Genomic DNA, 7,814 nt, shown 5'->3' on the forward strand with positions numbered 1-7,814 from the left:
CTGAGGATCACAAAGCCCCAATCCACTTCAACCCCTCTGCCCAATATCTTAGATCTTTTTTAAAACCATCAAGTAGAATCCTTCCTTCCGTGAGAGTCTGTTGTTAGTAATCTCTTGGTTTGTGTGTATCCAAAATGTCTTTATTTTGCCACCATTCTTGAAAGACAGTTTAGCTGGGTATAAAGCTCCAGGTTAACAGTTTTCTCAACCAGTTCAAATAGAGTATTTTTCTGTCTTCTGACTCATAATTAAGTCCTTTTATTTCAGCACACAGAAGTTCCTCTCACCTGGGAGGACGTGACCTCCAAACCTGGTCTTCCCAGCACCAGCCAGATGCCAGACTCTCTGCTAGCTCCTCCCCCATCCAGCTGCTGCCTCTTCCTGGGCCTTAAGGAGTCTTGCCCTGCACGTGCACACTTCGGGGATCAGCAGAAGACTGGAGCAGAGATTGTGCCAGGTTAAGGGGTCTTCCCCTACATGGCCTTTCTGAGATTTCTTCCTAAATTTCCAGACATTCTGGCAATGCCAAATTCTAGCCTCTGACCTCTCCGCCCGATACCACCACCTTCTGCTGGAGCCCAACCCATTGTGGGGTCCAGAAAGGGCCCTCAGGAGAAAAGCTTTCTTTCTAACTCCTTTCAAAGTTCATACCCCTTGAAGGTTTTTTCATCTGCTTTATGTCACTTCCCAATGCCTTCAAATAATTATTGTTTCCATTTTGTCCGAAGTTCAGCAGCAGCAGGAATATTAGTGAAACAAAACTTCTCTGGAAGTGGGAAGTCCTTGCCAAGTTTATTTAACCTGAAGTGGTGCCAGGTGGGACTTCGTCAGAGCTGGGGTGGATGATGCAATCTCAGGGCAGTGCCCGGAAGAGTACAACTTCAAAACTGACCCAAAGACTTCCCCTGGCCTTCTCTCCCAGCTCCTTGTTCTCCTCTCAATGCCCAGTGCCAGGAAAGGACCAGCACGTCCCCCAAGAAATGAGGAATGGGCAAAGACTCATTGTATGTAAAGGAAGCAAAACCTTCAGAGACACAGATCCTAAAACATCTCCCCAGTGCACACTGCTGAAAGCTTCCAGACCTCCCAGGAACAAAACACGGTGCCTGATTACAGATTGGCAGCACCACGAGGACCCAGAGCAAGCGGACCATCATCCCCAAATGCAAGGACAAGTGTGCACCGTGCAGAAGACCCTGTGTGCAGTTCTGGGGTGATGGGGTCTCACGTCCCCTCATCAAGGATTGGAGATGTCTGGCTTCCAGCCACCCCCGGGGCCTCGGGGTTCCGGTTGTCTGGGTCAGCCGTGGAGTTGATATAGTGCATCTCTCCAACCATGACAGGACCTTGGAGGACAACTTAAAAATGTCGAGCTCTTGAAGACAGGATGGATGTCTCCGTAGGGTCTGTGCTGTGTGTTGTTGCTGTTGCTGCAGGACGACAGGCATAGAAAATGCTGGAAACTGGTCCATATAGACTTGTTCATTGGCTACATTAATTCATATGTGATTTTTCCACCTCCAAATTCCATCCCGGAGAATTAAAAAAAAAAAAAAAGACTTCTTGTCTTCAGCCCGCCCCTCCAACCTGCGAGATGGTGAACACTGGCAGCTCCCACGGCCCTCCTTGCAACAAGAGCACACGGGTGCAGGCCAAGACACAGGGAGGTCACTACCTGACAGCTCTCTCTTCCCAAAGGCACCTTCTCTGGCGGCCCCTCAGCCACGGGTGTGCACATCCTCAGGGACTCAGGGAAAGGCTGCTGTTGGCATGTCTGGAAACAAGTAAGAGCCAAAGGAGATTAGTTGAGTTCTGAGGTCAGAGGACAGACATGTAGTGACGCCATCGCAGGGAGATTGACCACGGGTCAGCCAGGTGTCCAGTCCCTGTGTCTCCCTCCACAGGCGGGCACCGAGGACGCCTTGCTGCCCCTCTCAGCCATTCAGAGAACAACAGATGCCTCACCTGGGAAACCACCCTGGACCACATGAGGGCAAGCTCATCCCTCCAGCACTGCGGTGTGCAGTGACCTTGAGGCCAAGAGGAGAGAAGGGAAAGTCAAAACACAGGAAGGCATAAGACAAAGTACCTCCATTGGGAAGTTTAGAAAAATACACCCAAAACTGTAAGGATGGGCAACAAACGTGCTACATCGGTGATGGGAATGGAGTGCCCTAGACATCCAGAGGAAGGATGGGGTCACACAGGATGGGGATCATGTGGGTGGGTTCCTCACCCTGTCGCAAATGACAATTGTCATGTCTGTTGTCCCCACTGGGCCTCCCAGACGTGCCTTTGGCCTTGACCGAGAGTCTAGGTCCTAGTACCCAGGGAAGGAATTGGACGCACCCTGCACATGGCGCTGTCCCACGTGAGGCCTGTTCTCCTGGCACTGCGGACCCTCTTTGCTGGCCTGTCCCCACATGTGCGTGCTCTCACCAACAGCTAACTCCTAAAGCACCGCAATCTGTGTCGGTAAGACGTCATCCAGCGGGCTCCTCATGCACCTGGAGCCTGACGGCGGCTTCCCGAACACGAGGACCACAGACCCAGGGCCTCGACTGCTCCGTCTTCAGCAAGTTGACCCAACATAACCCACCCCCCGGCCCAGTGTAATGCATACTGGCATTCTGTGCTCTGTGACCAACCACGGGCCGACCAAGGCAGGTGTCCACGGACCGTTAGCATGGAAAGGCTTTTTAACTTTTACCCATTCGATGTGAGGGGAGAAAACAGCAGGGAAGAACCTTTTCTTGGCTTTTTTAGGCAACCTCAGAAATCTAGGAAACGTAGCTGAAATAATTCCCCCTTTAAAAACTGCCACATGGGGAGCGCGCTATATCTAAGTCTGACGGCCTCAGCGATGAGTCGGGTGGCACCAGCGCGCCCCCTTCCAAGCCGTCCTCACCTCCGCCCGTTTGCGTGCTCATTTGCCAAAAAGCTCCAATTGTATATTCATGTCTTTCCATCTAATTTCTCCCAATCACAATTTAGAACAGGTGCAACTCCAGCAGGCGACCTGCACGATCTACCAGGTCCCACCATGGGGCGCACGGGAATTCATTTAAAGGGCCTTCGCCGGTCTGCAGTTGGCACAAATTGTGCAGCAAGCCCACCCCACACACACAAGATTGAGGCACAAGAACACGCACCCGCCATGGTTGTCCCCGTCATCACCTTCACTTAGCGGGCACTGGGCACCCAGGACCCCAGAGGGACTACGAGTGTACCAAGGGGGTGCCTTCTGCCCTGCATGAGCTCAGGCCTGGAGTCCCTGAATGCCACTGCTAGCCGCCAAGCCACCGCACACATGCACTGGGCCATCCCAGAGTCCCCGGGCCACTGCTCTGACTCTGCACCAGCGCAGTCATCATCAAGCCCTTGGAAGCAGCTGCCGGCCTACCCCACATCCCACCAGGGCCCAAGGGGACCCCCACATCAGCACCGAAGAAGAACCAGGATGACCTAGAAGTTCTCTTTCCCATCTCCAACACCCCTGGGCAGCCTAGTCCTCCTTGGTGCTCCTGACTCACCGTGTTCCAGCTCAGGGAACCATGTTCTGATGGGCTTGCCCAGGATGTGGTGTCCCCTAACCCTGAAAGAGCCACCACGGATCCCTGCTAGGTGATGGAATTCAGAACCCATCCTACGGCATGTCACCCTAACACCACCCCCTCTTTCCTCATCTCCACTCATCCTGCACCCCACCCCATGATCAATCTGGAACCAGATTTTGTAGAGGGCAGTCTTTGGTTCTCCCCCCTCTTTTACACACTCCTTTTTGCACCCTGGACTAGACCACCAAGAGTATAAGGCATTCAGGTAATCTGACAACTCAGCAGTGATGGTGCTGGTTTTGGCGATGGTGTTGATGGTAATGACAGCAGTGATAGCAGTGATAGTGATGGTGGTGTTGATGACAATAATGATGGTGATGATGGTGGTAATGACAGCAGTGATGGTGGTGACCGTGATGATGGCGGTGATGGTGATGATGGTGGTGACGGTGATGATGGTGGTGATAGTGGTGTTGGTGATGGTGGTGATGTTGATGGCGGTGACGGTGATGATGGCGGTGATGATGGTGGTGACGGTGATGATGGTGGTGATAGTGGTATTGGTGATGGTGGTGATGTTGATGGTGGTGATGGTGGTGATGATGTTATTACAATTTACTGAGAACTTACTCTGGGCCAGTAGCAAATATGCGAAGTGTCTTCTTTTAATCTTTCCCTTAAAGATTTTATTTATTTATTTATTTGAGAGAGAGAGAGAGTGAGCATGAGCAGGGGGAGGGCAGAGGAAGAGGGAGAAGCAGGCTCCCCGCTGAGCAGGGAGCCCAATGGGGGGCTCAAACCTAGACTCCAGGATCATGACCTAAGCCAAAGGCAGACGCTTAACCAACTGTGCCATCCAGGTGCCCCTATCTTCTTTTAGTCTTTATTTTTTTTAAGATTTTATTTATTTATTAGAGAGAGAGAGAATGCACAAGCAGGGGGAGCAGCAGAGGGAGAGGGAGAAGCAGACTCCCCGTTGAGCAGCAAGCCCGATGCAGGGCTCAATCCCAGGACCCTGGGATCTTGACCTGAGCTGAAGGCAGACCCTTCACCAATTGAGCCACCCAGGTGGCCCTTCTTTTAATCTTTAAAACGATGATAAGGTGGACATTATTAGACCCATTTTACGGAAGAGAAGATCAAGACAGAACTTCAACAACCTGCTGAAGCCCCAGAACTAGCAACAGGACCCGGGCCCGTGTGCCCCAGTGCCCACGCTCCTACCACCACCGCTGCCTGGCTGGACGGGAAGAGGCCAGGCCACTGCGTGGAGCATAGAGGGGGCCGCCCCGTAAGGTGCTCCTAGGAAACGTGCACGGCCGCACGGTGGCCCTCTGTCAGCGCCCTCCCGGTGCCCTGGCCTTCCAGACTTCTGTGTGAGGAAACCCCATCCTTAGGGTCCCCTGGCTCTTCACCTGCCAACCCCCACGGAACTATTTTATCTAGAGAGCCCGCCCCGTCCCTATTCCAGGTGCGCTCAGTTTCCTTTTTTTATAGATTGAGACACACTCCTCCTCTAAGGTTGTGTAAGTTCCGGGCGTACAAGGTGTTGACCTGACACGTTTGTAGAGCGGGATATGATTACCGGCACGGTGTCAGCTCGCACCTCCATCGTGTCTCGCCATTACTATGGTTTTGCAGTGAGAACAATTAAGATGTGGTCTCTCAGCAACTTGGGAGTTTGTGATAGTGTTGACGACCATCGCTGTGCTGCACGTTAGATCTCCGGGACTTACTGACCCACCAGTTGCAAGTTTGTGCCCTTAAGCACCACCCGCTCGGCTCTCGAAGGCTGCTGCCCCGGGACCCACATCCTGCCATCAGCCCCCCGGGACGAGCTGCTCAGAGCCGCCCCTGTGGGGTACAGCTGCTTTCACACCCTCCCTCGCAGCGGGCTGGCTCTCTCCTCCCCTTTCCGCGTCCTTGTCTGCCCGGTTTCCCAGAAGAGGACAGGGAAGGCCTCAGGGGTCTGGGGCCCCACAGCCCCACGCTTCACGAAGCTCCTTGGAGTGGGAGTCCAGGAGCAGAGCCGGGCTCTCAGCTCTCCTGCCACGCCCTCCCCAGGCCCCACGAGGCCGGTGACCCCATAAATGGGGTCCCGCTGGTTAGACATGGGGGAGGGTCCTTCAGGGAGGGCACGCTGCCCCTGAGAGGGGCTGGGGCTGACAGGGGTCTGTGCGAAGGGGTGATGGTGCAGCCCACAGAGCAGAACGTCCCCCCACAGCCTCCTTCCCCCCAGAATTGAGGGCCCACACCCATAACCTATTTCAAAAGCAAAGAAGCTAGCAAGATCCAGAACCCAAGGTGCTGCCCCTTTCCCAGCAGCCAGTTCTGAGCACACCTGGCCCGACAGCCGGGGACCCGGGCCCTGCCTACCGTCCACCCTGCCTGACCACTCACCATAGTCTCACACCGCGTGCCAGTCCAGGTATCCGAACCCATGGGGGGGGTGTCAGGTGCCCCCCCACCAGCCAAGTGCTCCCAGGGCTCCAGGCACAGGGCAGGGCCCCGGAGGGGAGGCCTCGGCCGGAGACCCCCTGGGAAAGGTGCCCCCAGGGGCCCGCTGGGAGGGGAGGGAGGTTGTCAAGCTCAGTAAGATCCCACTGGGTGCGGCCGGTGAGCCCGTCAGGAAGCGTGCCCCCCACTGCCACTGGCGTGATCAGCTGAGCCCTGTCCCAGACCCCTCACCACCCACCAGTGCTGTGAGCACAGACAGGTCTTTGTGTGGACAGCGCCGGCAGGCCCTTGGCCAACAGAGCGAGAGGAGATGGGCCTGGACCAGAGCCGAGCCCTGCCAGGGCCCCGGCGCGAGGGCCAGCACCCCCCACCCGGCGGCACTCGTGCACGCAGATGACTTCATTTATTTATTTGAGAGAGAGAGCAAACAGCAGGGGAGGGGCAGAGGGAGAGCAAGAATCTTAAGCAGACTCCCCGCTCAGCATGGAGCCCAACTCGGGGCTCGATCTCACGACCCTGAGATCGTGACCTGAGGCAAAACCAAGAGGCAGACGCTCAACCGACTGAGCCCCCCAGGCGCCCAGCACACAGATGACTTTAAAAGGAAAATCCACCCGAATGCCCCAAACACAAACCTCTCCTGTTAGGACAGCTCGTGCCTGAGCGACAGGGGGAAGAGCGTGCCTGGAAAGCCCCTGACAAAGACATCCAGAAACGGAATCCCAGAGCCCCAAAGGCAGGGGCAGACATCGGGCAAGGCTGGGCCACCAGCTCCGCTGTGAAAACCAAGGAAGGCAGGGCTGAGGGCCCAGTCCTCTGCATGGCGGCACGAGGAGCTCTGTGGCAGGCCAGCAGGGGCCTCGGTGGCCCAGGCCTCCCTGGACCCGTGCTCTCGGCAGCAACTCCATGGAGAGTGCGGCCCTGCCGCCGTCCTCAGGGACCCGCGCTCAGCCTGCAACTTCCTGTGACCAGTAGAAGATGCCCGAACGATGACGCCAGCTCCAAGCCTAGACTTCAGAGACCCCCAAACCCGTCACCCCTCTCAGTCCTCACCCGACCTGCGGGAACAGGCCATGCTGGCAGCAGGAGGAGGGGAGACCCCATGCAGGGGACACAGAGACACAGGCACTGCGGACCCGAAGGGACCCAGCCGAGCCCCGCAGCACCACCGCCGAGCCCTCCCACAGCGGCTCACCTGCAGAACCTTGTGCTAACGGAACCGCTCCGGTCTGGCTTCCTGTAGCTTGTTACACAGCAATAGCTGATGATCGCAAGCGGCCTTCCCAGGATCGTTCTGGGAGCAGTGAAAGCCGATCTAGGAAGGGAGCATAAGGAAATGTCCATGGAGCTGCCCGCTGTCCAAACTCCCCACAGACAGGCCGGGATATTCCCGCGGGTACTTGCCACGGGTGGGGCCGTGCAACCTTAAAGAACGCACTTCTCGAGCCCTCGGCCCTAACTCACCCTAGCCAGTGCCGCCATCTCCTGAGCTCTAGCGTGCACTCGGACTACAGCGGAGCCCCAGGACTGTGGGGGAGGCCGGCGTGGCTGGCTCGGTTCCTAGCCTGAATCACGGCCACTGTGTGACTCCCCCAGCTTGCTCCCTGAGCGCGGACACAGCGCATCCGCGTGCCCCACACGACTCCAGGCTGGGCCAGGGCCTCCACAGCTGATACTTTTCTCCTTGTCACTCGGTGGCCTGACCCCCCTGCCCAGAGGACACAGCCCCTTTCTCAGGAAGAGGCAGCGGACATGAAGCCGCACAGGGAGCCTCACTGTGAGGCCCGACAGCCACAAGGG

The 7,814-nt window shown here is 56.4% G+C and overlaps 1 long non-coding RNA gene across 1 annotated transcript; it reads right to left on the reverse strand.

Annotated features, from left to right (window-relative positions):
- Window positions 1-26: 26 nt before the first annotated feature.
- On the reverse strand, window positions 27-7,330 carry LOC109488606. The gene is made up of 3 exons (XR_002141542.2): window positions 7,210-7,330; window positions 1,676-1,774; window positions 27-1,430 (listed from the first exon to the last, which is right to left on the reverse strand). It is a non-coding gene; the product is annotated as an uncharacterized LOC109488606 (long non-coding RNA).
- Between the last annotated feature and the right edge of the window lie 484 nt (window positions 7,331-7,814).

The sequence above is a fragment of the Ailuropoda melanoleuca genome, chromosome 1 (assembly GCF_002007445.2).
Source record: "Ailuropoda melanoleuca isolate Jingjing chromosome 1, ASM200744v2, whole genome shotgun sequence".
Taxonomy (NCBI): Eukaryota; Metazoa; Chordata; class Mammalia; order Carnivora; family Ursidae; genus Ailuropoda; species Ailuropoda melanoleuca.